This window comes from Miscanthus floridulus, chromosome 8 (assembly GCF_019320115.1).
Source record: "Miscanthus floridulus cultivar M001 chromosome 8, ASM1932011v1, whole genome shotgun sequence".
Classification (NCBI taxonomy): domain Eukaryota; kingdom Viridiplantae; phylum Streptophyta; class Magnoliopsida; order Poales; family Poaceae; genus Miscanthus; species Miscanthus floridulus.
The window spans coordinates 61,210,771-61,225,735 of NC_089587.1; the positions used below are offsets into that span (position 1 = coordinate 61,210,771).

Sequence of the window (14,965 nt, forward strand, 5' to 3'; positions counted from 1 at the left end):
GATCATCTTCTGCCGCTACCTCTTCTTTATCTCCCCCATTGTAGTATCATCAAAGGCACCATACTGAGCAATAATGTTATCAATGTCTAAATCTTCTCCTTCACCTTCTTCCATCATGACCCTGCTTTCTCCATGCTTAGTCCAACATATATAGTTTGACATGAAACTTGACTTAAGTAAATGTGAATGAAGACTCATTGAGCTTGAATATTCCTTTAAATTCTTACATAGGGCACATGGACAGCACATGAAACCATCCCGCTTATTTGCCTCGGTCACACCTAAGAAATAGTGCACGCCCTCAATAAAGTCTTGGGAGCGGCGATCGGCATTGTACATCCAGCGGCGATCGCCATTGTTGACATAATCTGCATTACACAACAAATTATGAAAACCTTGAACATAATTAAGTATTTTATTACACAACATAGATGACACACACGGTTGATTAATTAACTAAGCCTGGCTACAACGTAAGCAATCCCAACTATCACTAAACAAACTAAAACTACAATGCACTTCAGTAACATAATTATTTCGTGATCGTACGCAACAAAAACAGACAAATCATTCATCAGTTGAATATCAATAAGCTTCTCCAGCTGGCTCACTGCCTCATCATCAGCAGTCGTTACCTCAAGCGCACCCGAATTCTGCACATATGTAGAATAATCTTCCTCCCAGTACCAACCATCGCATCCATTGCCCTCCCACTGAAATTAAAGCCAAAAAATATTTAGTCAAAAATATTCAAGAAAAGCAGGTCAATTAGCCATAATAATCAAATGCGTAAGAAACTCACATCGCGATCCGGGCACTTGTAGAAAACACGCCCCTTGTTGGGTCTCTGTCTCTTGACTTAGTACTCCATCACAATTTTCTGCTTACACTTGCCGTAGATAATGAGAGGGAGTTCTAGCCTCAGTCGTTTCGCAACCGAACGAGAGGCCGAGGATCCGGTACCAGTTGTCATCTACTTTCTATACTTATTTTTGCAAACTAGTGTAAATTTCACATTTTCTAAAATAATATATTTAAACAAAACTAAAATTATTTATTTATCTAACTGAACCATGAAATATGTACTATGTATAATAGTAAAATACCAAACTATCAAGTGATTTTACTATTATAAATCATCATGTGATTTTGAGCTAAAAATGACATAGAAATCATAATCAAATCCACCATATCAAGTTACTTTCTATACTTATTTTTGCAAACTATTGTAAATTTCTCATTTCTAAAGTAATATATTAAAAAATAAAAATATTTATTTATCTAACTAAACCATGAAATGTACTGCATATACTAGCAATACTAAACCATCAAGTGATTTTGATGAACTAATTTAACTTTTGTTTATCCAAACATATATGCAAATCATCATGTGATTTTGAGCTAAAAATGACATAAAATCATAATAAAGTCCAACATATAAAGTTACACATGTATCTACATCACAAAATGAGATAAGCTACTGATAAAACATAAGAGAATTAAGTTTGTTACCTCCAAAATCGAAGAGCAACACCAATGGAGGGGGAGAGAGCAAGAACAACAGCAAGCTGAAGAACAGAGACAGTGAGTTTGAATTGAATGGCTCGGGCTCGGGGACGAAGAAATGAGCTGGTCTATAGGCCGGGATAATTAGTCCCGGTTAGAGGGCCAAACCGGGACTAAAGATTAATCTTTATTCCCGGGGCATTACCCAAACTGGGACTAAAAACTTTAGTCCTGGCTGGTATTACCAACCGGGACTAAAGGTAGCCGAGACTAAAGATCCCTGCCCCGCGGACGACCGTTGGGCAGTAACCTATAGTCCCGGTTGGTATTTCCAACCGGGACTAAAAAATACCGAGGCTAATACCAAATTGGGACATCGTTCTAAAGTCTGTTCTCTAGTAGTGGGTATCTTGATTTTTTTACGTCTCTCATCTGGATACAGCTGTAGCATCTGTTCATGTACAGACTCACACCAACCCACACACGCACACCACACTCACACCACGCGTACACAAACAAACCTACAACTACACCCAGATCATAATATCGCGTCCTTTGTGAGATCACCGGGCCCAACCAAGGCTCCATAGACAATGGGCGCGTCGCATTCCCTCCGTGACTCCACGCGTGAGAGGCAATGAAATTTATTGAGGACAAACCCCGGTGTAAGACGTGAGTGCGGTTCTAGGGAATCGTACTCACGCCGGCTGCATGCCCACCGGCTGTGCTAGCCACCCAAGCGCTGCTTGGTTCACCGGTATCTTGACTTTTGAGTCCACCACCGGTTGTCTGGAAAAATCTCACGCAACCATGAACATCCGGCCGGGTGTGCGCCTCTTCTTAGGCCTGGTTTAGTTTCTAAAAATTTTCACCCCAAACTATTACAACGAATCTTACGGCACATGTATGGAGTATTAAATATAGACGAAAAAACTAATTGCACAGTTTAGTTGAAAATCACGAGACGAATGTTTTAAGACTAATTAGTCCATGATTAGCCATAAGTGCTACAGTAAATAGCATGCGCTAATGAGGATTAATTAGGCTTAATAAATTCGTCTCGCAGTTTTCAGGTGAGCTATGTAATTAGTTTTTTTTATTAGTATCCAAAAACCCTTTCCGACATCCTCGAAACATCCGATATGACATCCAAAAATTTTTATTTCGTGAACTAAACACAGCCTTATCTCTGGTTGTACGCTCTTCTTACACGAGAACCGACATCATGGAGGGAGCGGCACGTCCTAAAGTTGACAAGTACATCCCACCAAAGCAATTTGTATCTGCTCAGAATGATCTCTGGGCAACTTTTTTTTTTTTGCTAAAGATATATAGTGTCAAATATAATATGTAAGCTTCTGCTCAGTTGCACCAACATTATGACAGATGGGTTGGCCTCCATACCGGCGAACATTCAGTTTGTAGTCGCTGATGATTTAGCTCCGTCTCATTAATGGAAATATATTTTCCCCTAAAAAAACTTTATGACAGATGGTTCACTACTGTACCCCTCACTCCCTCAGTAAATTATGGAGCAAACTGAGTATTATAGACCGGGAAGCCGCAGATCAGAGCTGATGACCCTTATATATACCTGCAGACTGCTGTTGCTATATATGCAAATTTGATCAACTGAGCGAGGTTAGATACGAGTAGTCCAGCCAAGAATACCTCACCAAAAACTTTTCAGGTACTTGCGTGCACCACAGAGTGGCCGAAGATTATGTGATCAAAGCAAGATCTCCCAAAAGGAAAGACAAACATGTTCCTTCCGCGTGCAAATTAATTAAAAGGACGCTGCAAAGTGCTTTTGCTAGCTAGCTACTATATGCAATCCTAATCGATGCTTCGGAATCCTGATTAAAATACAATCACCACGTCTGAAACAATCATTGCATCTTTTTTATTTTTGAAAATGAACATCAGTGCAATGTACTAGGCGATAAAAACCATGCCAATCACTGAGGATTCCATGGAAGGTACTGTACTTTTGTCCCCTCATCCTCACTATGATGGCCTCCTCCTCCTTTGTGAGTTGTAGTTTTTCTATGAGGTCTTAGACAGTACGTTCTACTCTGTCGCGCCGAACTCACCTCCAATCTCCTTCACCGATGAGACACACCGGTTGTCACTGCCTCTCGTTACCCAAATCCTTAATCCTGATCTGTTCAAAGGGATCAGATGCAGGAATCAAAAGCCACGTCTAGACTAGGAGCAAGAGGCTCCAATCCTAGAGGCCAGCTACCGCCGGAGCCCCTATAGGATGAAAAATAGGCGGCACCGGTACCGGAATGGTACTATGGTAGTAAGCGAATATGTGGATACTAGGGTTGGATTGACTGTCAATGAGGAGTGCAAGTGGTGCGGGTCTAACAAAGCAGTGGTGGATGTCGAAACATCAATGCAACCACCCTAGAAATGCCTTGATTTTAGGGGACAGTCGGTAAAACCAATTGTCCCTAGAATGATATTTCTAGGTTTGGCTGTGTTATGAAGCACCCTTGAAGATTGAGGTAATCTAAGGGCAGTGAATAACATCGACCGCCCTAGAAACCAATTTTTAGAGTTGGTTTGTAAGCTAGGATCTAAAATGATTTTTAGGGGTGGTTGAAATGATACAAATGTGCCTCTAAGTAGGAAAAAAATCAATAGGACAATCCTCCTAAAGCAGTCATGGACACCTATGATACGTAGGTGTCCATGTGTATACATCCAACATGCAGGAGTTGTTGCTCAAATTTAGGAGGAATAGTTGAAAAGAAACTATAGCTTTCTTATGTGTGAATCCACCTCCACGGCTACCCCATGAGAACTTAACTCTAAGCAGCGGCGATTGCCTCCCCGATTGACCTCCGTAATTTTCGGAGAGCTGTGACCATGGTGCCGGGTGTTAGATGCCAATAATGTTAGCCCACAGGATCACCGGCTCAGGTGAGTCGACCACTCACCAGTCTTGCCGAGCACGGCCGACCACGACAGATGTTGTCCGACCACACACAATGGCTAGAGGTAGAAGAAAATGGGAGAACAGAGCATACACACACATAGACAGAGACACCAGCGTTGGCCGGAGCCCTATATAGGAGATGACAAATCTGAACTCTTTTTACTGTGTTTAAGTGGCAAACTATATATACAACTCTATACATCTAGTACTAGTACAGCTGCCATGCTGCTATAGTGACTAGATAACACAGCAGGACTGACTTCTGTGCCTGTCCCTGTTGTGGCTACAGTGAGGCAGGTGAGCCGTTCGGCGCCTGCCTTCTACAGCGGCTACAGTACCACAACAGGGAGCCTTTTTGGCGCCGCCTTCTCTTACTATGTGTTAATATAAGGAAACAGTAGATTATCTGACAAAGAAAAGATATTCACGTCTGATTGGCAGAGGAGGACCCTCTTTTCAAAAGCTTACAGGCCCACCCCCAAATACATATATATATACCTGTCCTAAAGCGATGATAGAGGAAGGAATTATCACCCAGACCGCGATGGCGACCATATCCTCCTCGCTAGTATCGTCTCTGCTGCCATTGTTGTGCTTGCTACTGGCAGCTGCCACCAACCAACAGCAAAGAGCGGCCAACTCAAGCGTTGCCGCCCATCACGCTGGCAGGCTGCCCCGACAAGTGCGGCAACATCAGCATCCCCTACCCTTTCGGCACCAAGGATGACTGCTTCTGTCCAGGCTTCTTCGTCATCAGCAACGACACCTTCGATCTGCCCCGCCCCTTCATCAACTCTAGCCTCGTGCTCGGCACCGACGACACGAGGACGAAGATCATCGTCGAGGACCTGTACTACCTGACCTCCAAGGACAACGAGATGACACCCAACCGGTCCGCGCGGCCAATCGAGCTCGTTAGCGTGTCTCTCACGGACGGGAAAGCGTGGCTGCTGGGCGCCTTCAGCTACGAGTGCAGGCTGAACAAGATGCACCATTCGGTGCGGCGGCAGAGTATCAACTTCGGCCTCAACGACTGGCCGTTCCTCCTGTCGGACGCCGATAATGTGCTCATGGGCATCGGCTGCAACGTCATCGCCGAGCAGACCACCGGCCCGCCCTGCCAGTCCTACCTCAACCCACTGTCCTTCACCGACCGCCCCGTCAACGGGTCCTGCATCGAGCAGGGCTGCTGCCACGTCAACCTACCCCCGTCCGCTCCGACAGCGAGGTGACCATCAAGAAGGGCACCACGTACGAGGATGACGGCGGCTTCGGCGGTGGCAGCGGTAGCCCCGTCTCCTGCTCCTACGCCATGATCGTGGAGAAAACGTGGTACAACTTCTCGTTGGTGGACCTCGACAACGACGCGTTCCTGCGGAGGAACGCCACTGGGTCATACACCCGTCGTGGCAGACTTCACCATCGACTTAGGTGGATATCCCAAGGCCGGCGAGCCGACGCCCAAGGACTTCGCCTGCATAAGCGACAACAGCAAGGCGTGGACCGGCCAGCCGCCGATTCGACGGCGCACTACTGCAGTTGCTCGGTTGGGTACCAAGGGCACTACCTGAAACAACAAATTTGCCGAGTGCCAAAAGATTTGCCAAGTGCATTCCATTGAACACTCGGCAAAAAGTTGTTTATCGAGTGCTTCAGAAACCACACTCGGCAAAATAATGGCACTCAGCATACCAATATCTTTGCCGAGTGCTGAAAAAAGATCACTCGACAAACTAGGAAAAACACTCGGCAAAACAGAGACACTCGACAAAAAACCGACATGTAGACATCCGTCAGTTAGTGTGCTGGTCGTTAGAAGTTTGCCGAGTGTCTGTTAGTGGCACTCGGTAAAGAAATAAGTTTGCCGAGTGTTTTTCCTTAGCACTCGGCAAAGAAATAATTTTACCGAGTGTTTTTTTGGCACTCGACAAATAAATAAGTTTTTTTTTCTCTCTTCTGACCTTGAAACTTTTTCTACTATCCACATATAACATGCGGTACTCCATGTTATGATTTGACATATTTTTGGATCTGTTTGCTATATTTAATTAATTTATTGCATTTCAAGGAATTTTTTGGTATAAGTCAGATTTGAACTACAAGTGATTCAAATAATAGAATAAAATGAGTAGAAAAATGATATTTATGTTATTAAGTCTGGTGTGAGGTCTTACCTAGAAAATGAAAAAAAATTTCGAACATCTTGTTCAGGAAACACGACCACGAACGTGTGGCCGAATGGTTTTTAAATTCTAAAAAAAGCAAACAAAGTCTAAAAATCATTAGATTTGTCAAGATCTCATGATATCATACGTGGAGGCCATGATAAAAAATGGAGAAGGTTTCGCACAATCTATCATGTACGATGTTTACAAACCGAAGTATCTCAGAAGAAGAATTGTAGCGTTGAGAAGGATTCAGTAAGATGTAGAGTCAAAGTGACGGTCGAATTAGGGTTTGACTTCAAAACTTTTTGTTTAGGCAATAGAGAACATAGATTGATTCATGTGTAATTTCAGTAATTTTTTGGATCCGTTTGATCATTTTAATTTATTAAGTGTAATAATAGAATTTTAATTGATATACATTGAATTTGAGCTATAATTGCATGAAATAATAAGTTTTTTTCACTTCTGGCTTTGGAACATTTTCTACTCTCTACATACAACATATGGTACTCCATGTTAAGATTTGATATATTACTGGATACGTTTGCTATATTTAATTAATTTATTGTATTTCAAGGAATTTTTTGGTATAAGTCAAATTTGAACTGCAAGTGATTCAAATAATAGAATAAAATGAGTAAAAAATAATATTCATGTTATTGAGTTTAGTATGAGGCCCCCGAGAAATAAAAAGAAATTTCAAACATCTTATTCAGGAAACACGACCAAGAACGTGTGGCCGAATGGTTTTTAAATTCTAAAAAAAGCAAATGAAGTATGAAAATCATGAGATTTGTCAAGATCTCATGATATCATATGTGGAGGTAATGGTAAAAAATTGAGAAGGTTTCGCACAATCTATCGCGTATCGCGTACGATGTTTATAAACCGAAGTATCTTAGAAGAAGAATCGTAGCATTGAGAAGGATTCAATAAGATTTGGAGTCAAAGTGACGGTCGAATTGAGGTTTGACTTCAACATTTTTTGTATAGGCAATAGAGAACATAGATTGCTTCATGTGTAATTTTAGTAATTTTTTGGATCCGTTTAATAATTTTAATTTATTAAGTGTAATTATAGAATTTTAATTGATATACATTGAATTTGAGCTATAACTACATGAAATAATAAGTTTTTTTTCACTTCTGGCCTTGAAACTTTTTTTACTCTACATATAACATGTGGTACTCCATGTTAAGATTTGGTATATTTTTGGATCCGTTTGCTATATTTAATTAATTTATTGAATTTTAAGGAATTTTTTTGGTATAAGTCAAATTTGAACTGCAAATGATTCAAATAATAGAATAAAATAAGTAGAAAAATGATATTCATGTTATTGAGTCTAGTACGAGGTCTTACCTGGGAAATGAAAAGAAATTTCGAATATCTTATTCGGGAAACACGACCATGAATGTGTGGCCGAATGATTTTTAAATTCTAAAAAAGCAAACGAAGTCTAAAAATCATGAGATTTGTCGAGATCTCATGATATCATACGTGGAGGCCATGGTAAAAAATTGAAAAGATTTCGCACAATTTATCATGTACGATGTTTACAAACCGAAGTATCTTAGAAGAAGAATCGTAGCGTTGAGAAGGATTAGGTAAGATTTGTAGTCAAAGTGAAGGTCGAATTGGGGTTTGGCTTCAAAACTTTTTGTATAGGCAATAGAGAACATAGATTGATTCATGTGTAATTTTGGTAACTTTTTGGATCCATTTGATAATTTTAATTTATTGTGTAATAATACAATTTTAATTGATATAAATTGAATTTGAGTTATAACTGCAAGAAATAATGGAATAATATTCGTAGAAAAATCAAATATATATTGTTGGGTGAATTTGATAAGGTATTTTCAAAGTTCATCGGAACAAATTTAGAAAAACATGGTATGGAAAAGAAGGAAAAGAAAAAAAACTGGGTTTGCTGAGCGCCCCTAATCAGACACTTGGCAAACCGTGGTTTGCCGAGTGTTAGGTCTGGGACACTCAGTAAACCCCCCCCCCACCAGTCGCACACACGCACAGTGTGAAAATGAAAAATGGGTTTGCTGAGTGCCCCTGATCTAGCACTCGATAAAGATGGGGTTTGCCGAGTGTCATATCAGGGGCACTTGGCAAACCCCCTCATATCCAGCCCACCCGGGCCGGCCGCACGCATGCACGCACGCACACACGCACGCACACATATAGACACCCGCTCCTGGTCACCTGCCCTGCGCCCAACGTCGGCCTCGCTCGTGTACCAGCGTCGCCTGCTCCACACCCGCTGCCTGCCCTGCGCCCGCACCCCACCGCCTGCCCCATGCCTCACACACACGCATGCGACACACACAGCACACACACTACCGCCACCGTCCCGGAAGCCCGACGCTGCCACGGAAGCCCGATGCCACCGCTCTCCGGCCTACTTCCTCCGTCGGCCCTCCAAGCCAGCCGACGAGCGAGAGCCAACGAGTCGCCAGGCCAAAGCAAAGTGCACCGCCTCACCCACCCGCCCCTGTGTTCTCGTAGGCCACCGTAGGGCGGAGATCTGCACTGGACTCCCCACCGTTTCTGTCGATTCATGGTAAGGAAGCAAGCCCTAGCCTTTGTGTGTGGAATGGGGTTGGTGTTGTTCTAGGACCGGGTCATGTCCCGTGGGATCTTCCCTCTCCCCTTTGCTCTAACGCAAATCAAGCTCGAATCTTTCTTCCTGGGGTCGACGGGTTCACTGGCTGTAAGTGTGGAGGGTGGGCAGCTTGTTTTCGCTTCCCCAACAATTTGGGGGCTCGACGGAAACGAGCCCAATTGCCTTGCCATGCCCTGCCTGTTGGAACTAGTGGTAGCAGCATGCTCGTTCACTAGGAACTACTAGATGCTCAGTGCTTCGACAAACAACTAATTTTATTTCGTTGCTCCACAACACTCTACATGTGAGGATTTAATTTAGTGCAACACCTGCATTGTGTAATTCTAGCTACTTCTGGTCCTACCAATATGCATGTGATACTCATCTTCAAAAAATTGGTATGATGTTTTGGGTTTAAACATTACGGCATCAATAAATTGGTAATTGTTGCCTTGCTTAAATAAAATTTAGATTAGAGTTCATACAAATAAAATTCAGAAATAAGCAGATTTGGTGAGTTTGATGGTGAACCTGATGTCCAACTAGAGAAAAGCAATGTCATGTTAATGGGGCCTGCTTGATCTGCTTTGGTTGATAGTTAGATCATGTAGTAGTTCATATGGTCACACATGGCATTGTGTCATCAGATTGAGGGTGTAATACTTATTTGGCCAAGGAAATATGTGACTTCTTGTTGAGACCTGTTTGAAAATTGTGCTGTGAGCTTTTCTTTAGTCCAATGGCTATGGTAATGATGAAATGGGAGCAATGCAATGCACCTTATTTTTTTTAGGTTTGAGTCATGATTAGTTCCAAGGCTCTGGGATGCTCGCACTTTCATGTAAACTCTGTTAGCTCTACAACAAGTTGTTTCAGCATTATTTCTTGGACTCTGTATGTGGTTGTCAGCCATCATGCCATTGGTTTGTTGCAGGTTTTGGTTACCTCACCGTGCAGGGGAGGTGCTGCTGAAATTTATAATTGACACTATTTTGTTCGTTTGTTGTAGGAGAGGCTATTGCAAGGATCATTTCCCACTGTCCTCGACTTGTCACTTTGCAGGACAACAAGATGAGGCATCCTACACCCCTCTTTCCATATCATGTTCGTATATCACGTAACCTAGCTAGGCATCTCCGGTTCGAAAGAGATGCGGTTGGAAATATGTCAATCTTTGCATATCTATAATCGTATCTATTTTGAATTGTCCACGTTTTTTGAACAGCCTGAGGATGTGTAGATGGAGTTAGTTTCCATGCTCTACTCGGATCCGAGACAGAGTTTCAGTAGCATCTCTCTGTTGTTCTCCGGATACACAAACTCCCTGCCAGGACGTATATTTAGAGAACAGCAGGAAGGTGCTGTCAAAATTCTATCTTGGATAGGAGTAGAGCATGAAAACTAACCCCATCTACATATCCTCGGGTGGGATTAGGGCCTATCTTCACCTATTAGATAGTATAGGAACCTGTAGATGCAATTGTGTCGACAGAATATCATCGACAGTCCTCCAAGGGGTATCCTAGAAGGTAGATTGATAGGTAGAGGTGCGCATAATCAAGAACAAGAAGGCAACAAAGACACAAGAGTAGACATGTTTGGGTCGTCAGCGCGACATAATACCCTACTCCTGTGGTCTGTTGGTTTGTATTGGCTATCATACGATATTGCATGTGTTTTGAGGGAGTCCCCTACTCGCCTTATATAGCTAGGGGGTAGGGTTATAAGTTGGTTAGATCTAGGAGATAAGCAGTACGTAATAACAGATTATAGGAATCATGGGATCGAACATATCCTAACAGATCTCGTAGCAACTTTAGAATATCGCCCTTGATGTCTTGTGGTACACGCCGAGCAGTACCGTGCACCATAAGTCTTCATCTTGTGGGCTAGACCACCTCTGGAGGCGCAACCCATGTAGTCTGCCATGGGTATTCAGGGTTATACCCCCACAGCTAGTCCCCGAGCACCTTGTATCCGCTGTGCAATGCCATCTTGAGCTTGTCCGAGTAGGTGTAAACAAAGCCAAGCAGTTAGACTCATAGTTTGACCACTCTAATGAGTCACCGAGCAGTTATGGACCGTGATCGACCAGCTTAACTATCCAACCGAGCACGGGCTTACCCAAGTAAGGCTTGCCAGAAGGATGTAAGGAGCTTAAGTTCAAAATTGAAAATTTCCTCACAGTGGACCAAGTGTGCCCACTTAGAGTCCGACCACAAGAAAGGGAGTTAATCTTCTTCAACTTCAGGAGGCACGGAGTCTTCCAATGAACAGATTAAAGAAAACACACTCATCGTAAGGTGAAGTGTGCCCACTTAGTCCCCGAGCCTGACAGTAGGTGACGTGGTCACATGGTGCCAAGGTCTACAAAGTAGAAGAAAGGCAGAAGACTAGCTAAGCAGACAACCAGTCCATGGGCTGAGCCCTAAAATGAAAAGCGCACATTCACCGCAAGGTGAAGTGTGTCCACTTAGTCCCTGAGCCTGACAGTAGGTGATGTGGTCACGTGGTGCCAGGGTCAGAAACAACAGTAACCAGAAAAAAGTGCCCAGTGTGGTGTGAAACCAAATCATAATGATTACATAGTCCTCGAGCCACAAGCAGAAATCTCAAATAAATCAAGAAGTGCCGATTACTCAAATCATGGAGAAAAAACCAGAGTAATGAATGTACAGTAGAAATTATTGAGCCTTGATGATATTGCGGAGTTGTCGGCGAATATTCGGTGTGTAGTACCAAGTTGCATCGAAATGTGGGTGATATGGGCCGTAGTTGCGTAGAAGCCCAGATAACGGCCCACCACGCTGCTTTGGGGAATTCAGAAGGGCAAAAATCAGTATGGTGCGGTTTCCCAAAAAACCCTTGAATGCGAAAAGTGGGTACGGTTTCTTTATAACCATGACACCGCACTCCGCACTCCCACCTTTGCCACTCTGCCACTTCATCTTCCTCCTCGCCCTCACACTCCCCCATTCACATTCACACGCAGTCCGCTACTAGGGCTAAAAAGCTTGCGTAAATTGTCCAGTTCTGATCTAGATCTGAGGGATGGCACCAAAGAGGGGAGGTGGTAACCCGAAGAAGGCGGCCACTAGGGCAAGCCGTGATAAGGAATGGGTGCCGTCACTCATGGGGGAGACAGAGCTCAATGAGATGGTGGAGGTGGGTGTTCTTCCTGACCGTATCACCGTTGGATGGCATCTAGCCGACGGTGAGCCCTATCCGATGCCACACACTGACGAAGTCGTTGTATTCGAAGATTATTTCTAGCATGGATTAGGACTTCTGGTACATCCTTTCTTATGGGATCTGTTGGAGTATTGGGGAGTGAGCTTATGTAATCTCCATCCGAACACTATTTTGCACATTTCTGCGTTTATCCACTTCTACGAGGTCTATCTTGGCATTCTTCCCCATTTCAATCTCTTTCAACACCTTTTCGAGCTGAAGAAGAAAGGAGGGGGTGGTTCCAAAGTGGTCGGCAATGTGTATCTATAGCTCCACGATGGGATGGTGGGCGAATACATTACTATGCCACTGAATACCTCGCTGAAGGGGTGGAATGCCAGGTGGTTCTACATGAAGCAAAGTCATCCTGCCATCCGATGCGACGTCGACCAGATTCTAGAGAATCAAAGGAGCTGGTCGGAGAAACCGACCAGTGTCGATATGGAGCAGGTGAAGGAGGTCCTCGAGCTAATAAGGGGCATGAAGATGAACGGAGTGGTGGTGGCGGTGAACTTCATAATGCACTGCGTCTAGCCCTACAAGGAGAGGGCTCATCTAGGCTTTGACTTCAAGGGAGATACTGATGGCACCCGGGAGAGGACGGAGAGACTGATGAAGGCCGTGCTACACCAGCCCACTAAACTATTTGCTCCAAACGTGCCGTACAGCGTGCTAGGGCAGCCAAAAACCTTCAACTACATGAACCCACCTCCTCAGATAAAAATCTCAACTATTGTTCCTGGTGCTTTTTATCCAGTGCCGGCGCCGAGCAGTGGACTGATTCGCTTGTGGAAAGATCTATTTGCAGGAATGGGCACCGTACTTCTCGGGCGTGCCGAGGAGCGATTGGCCAAAGGAAGTGGATGCCAGGCTAACCACTCAGCCGGTGGAAGGTGCTGTCAGCGCCTCATTCGAATCCGAAGGCGAAGGTGCTAGTCAGAAGGAGAGTCCCCCAGGTATCGGAGAAAGTTCGGTTGGAAAGGGTGGCGAAAGATGAGCTGGCCCGAAAGAAGAGAAGAACAGTGGATGTGGCTCCCCGGAAGCCGGGCGGCATCTCACTTGGTGGCGATCGGACCGCTCGGATGCAGAGTACGGCGATATCCGAGTGGGCGAACAACGATGAGGCTCCAGTAGCTCCCCCTCCGAGCACTAAAGCGTCATCGCGCAACACGCGCGTGGAGGTGCAATCAAAGTGAGGGGAAGGAGTCCCCCGAGCAGCAGGTGAAGAAGACACCGATTGTAGGGGCCACAAGACCTCCAGCCCAGGACATGCGGGTTGACCCTAGAGCAGTGCCTGGGTGCTCGGGGAGGCAGCGCCGGTTCAGAACCGTTTATCGAGAAGCTAATGTGCAAGTATCTTTGCTTTGGAATCGGTTGCTGTCCAATTTTTGTAGTTGCGGTGATCGATGAGCTAAACTGATGTAGAACGGGGTGTGCGGAGGATCTAAAACCTTTAGGCCAGACTATCGAGCAGCCGGGGGCTGTTCCCGGCATGGAGACATTGTGGGCAGACTCCGTCCTAGAGTCTCCAAGTGCTCGTCAGTCTACGAAGGAGTCGACCACCGCTGCTGATGGAGTTGGAGGCGGAGAGCGGTTGGCAACAACGGCGGACGATTCGACGAAGACGCCAGGAGCAACGGTGAGAGCCGCCGAGTTTTTGGAGGCGGGAGTGGGAGCTGCTGGCGTTGTGCTGAAATCTAGGGCACAGTGGCAGACAACGTCGGAGGAGCAAGCGGCGTGCCCTGAGATGCCGTGGGGTGTGGTCGGTCGCACTGTGCAGCCACCGAGCCCCCAGGGAGCACCACCGGTTGTGGAGGAAGAGGATGAGGACGAGGAGATTGAGCGTGAGGGATCACGAACTCAAACAGTCTGCATCTTCTGCAAGCGCGGGGACAAAGTTATGGTCGTGGAAGAGGAGGACACCACTAGGGAGGTGAAGAGGCTACAGTCCACCCTTTGCACAGCTATGAAGCAAATTGAGGTTAGTATTGCATCAATGGTGTCCATCTTTGGCGTTGGAGACTAGTCCTTTATAATCTTGGTGCTTTGCAGGGCATGGCATGAACTGCTGTACAACGGCAGCAGTTGATCAAAAGGATGGAGCCCCTTGTTGAGGAGAATGAGAAGCTGAAGGAGGCGGTGAAACTGATGGAGAAGAACATCCAGAGGGCCCAGCGTGAAAGGGATCTTACTGAATCAAACACGAGGGACCTGGGGTACCAAAAGGGCACCTTATCCGAGTAGTTGAAGACCATCTCCGAGCAGTTGGAGCGCACCTCTAAGCAGCTGAAAAGTGTCTTCGAGCAGCTGGGGCGCACCTCCGAGCAGCTAAAAAGTGTCTCCGGGATCGGTGAATTTGTTCTGCATTGCCGAACGATCTTGATGTTGCTGTCGATCGTTTCGTTTGTAGAGCGAGATGCAGAGCTCAGTCGGTTGCATCAAGTCGTCGGTCAACTCCAAGAGGAGAAAGAAAAGGCATCTGGGCGATGCGGAAT

The 14,965-nt window shown here is 45.0% G+C and overlaps 1 pseudogene; it reads left to right on the forward strand.

Moving 5' to 3' along the window:
- Positions 1-4,997: 4,997 nt before the first annotated feature.
- LOC136469183 (wall-associated receptor kinase 4-like) lies at positions 4,998-6,074 on the forward strand (annotated as a pseudogene).
- Positions 6,075-14,965: the final 8,891 nt, after the last annotated feature.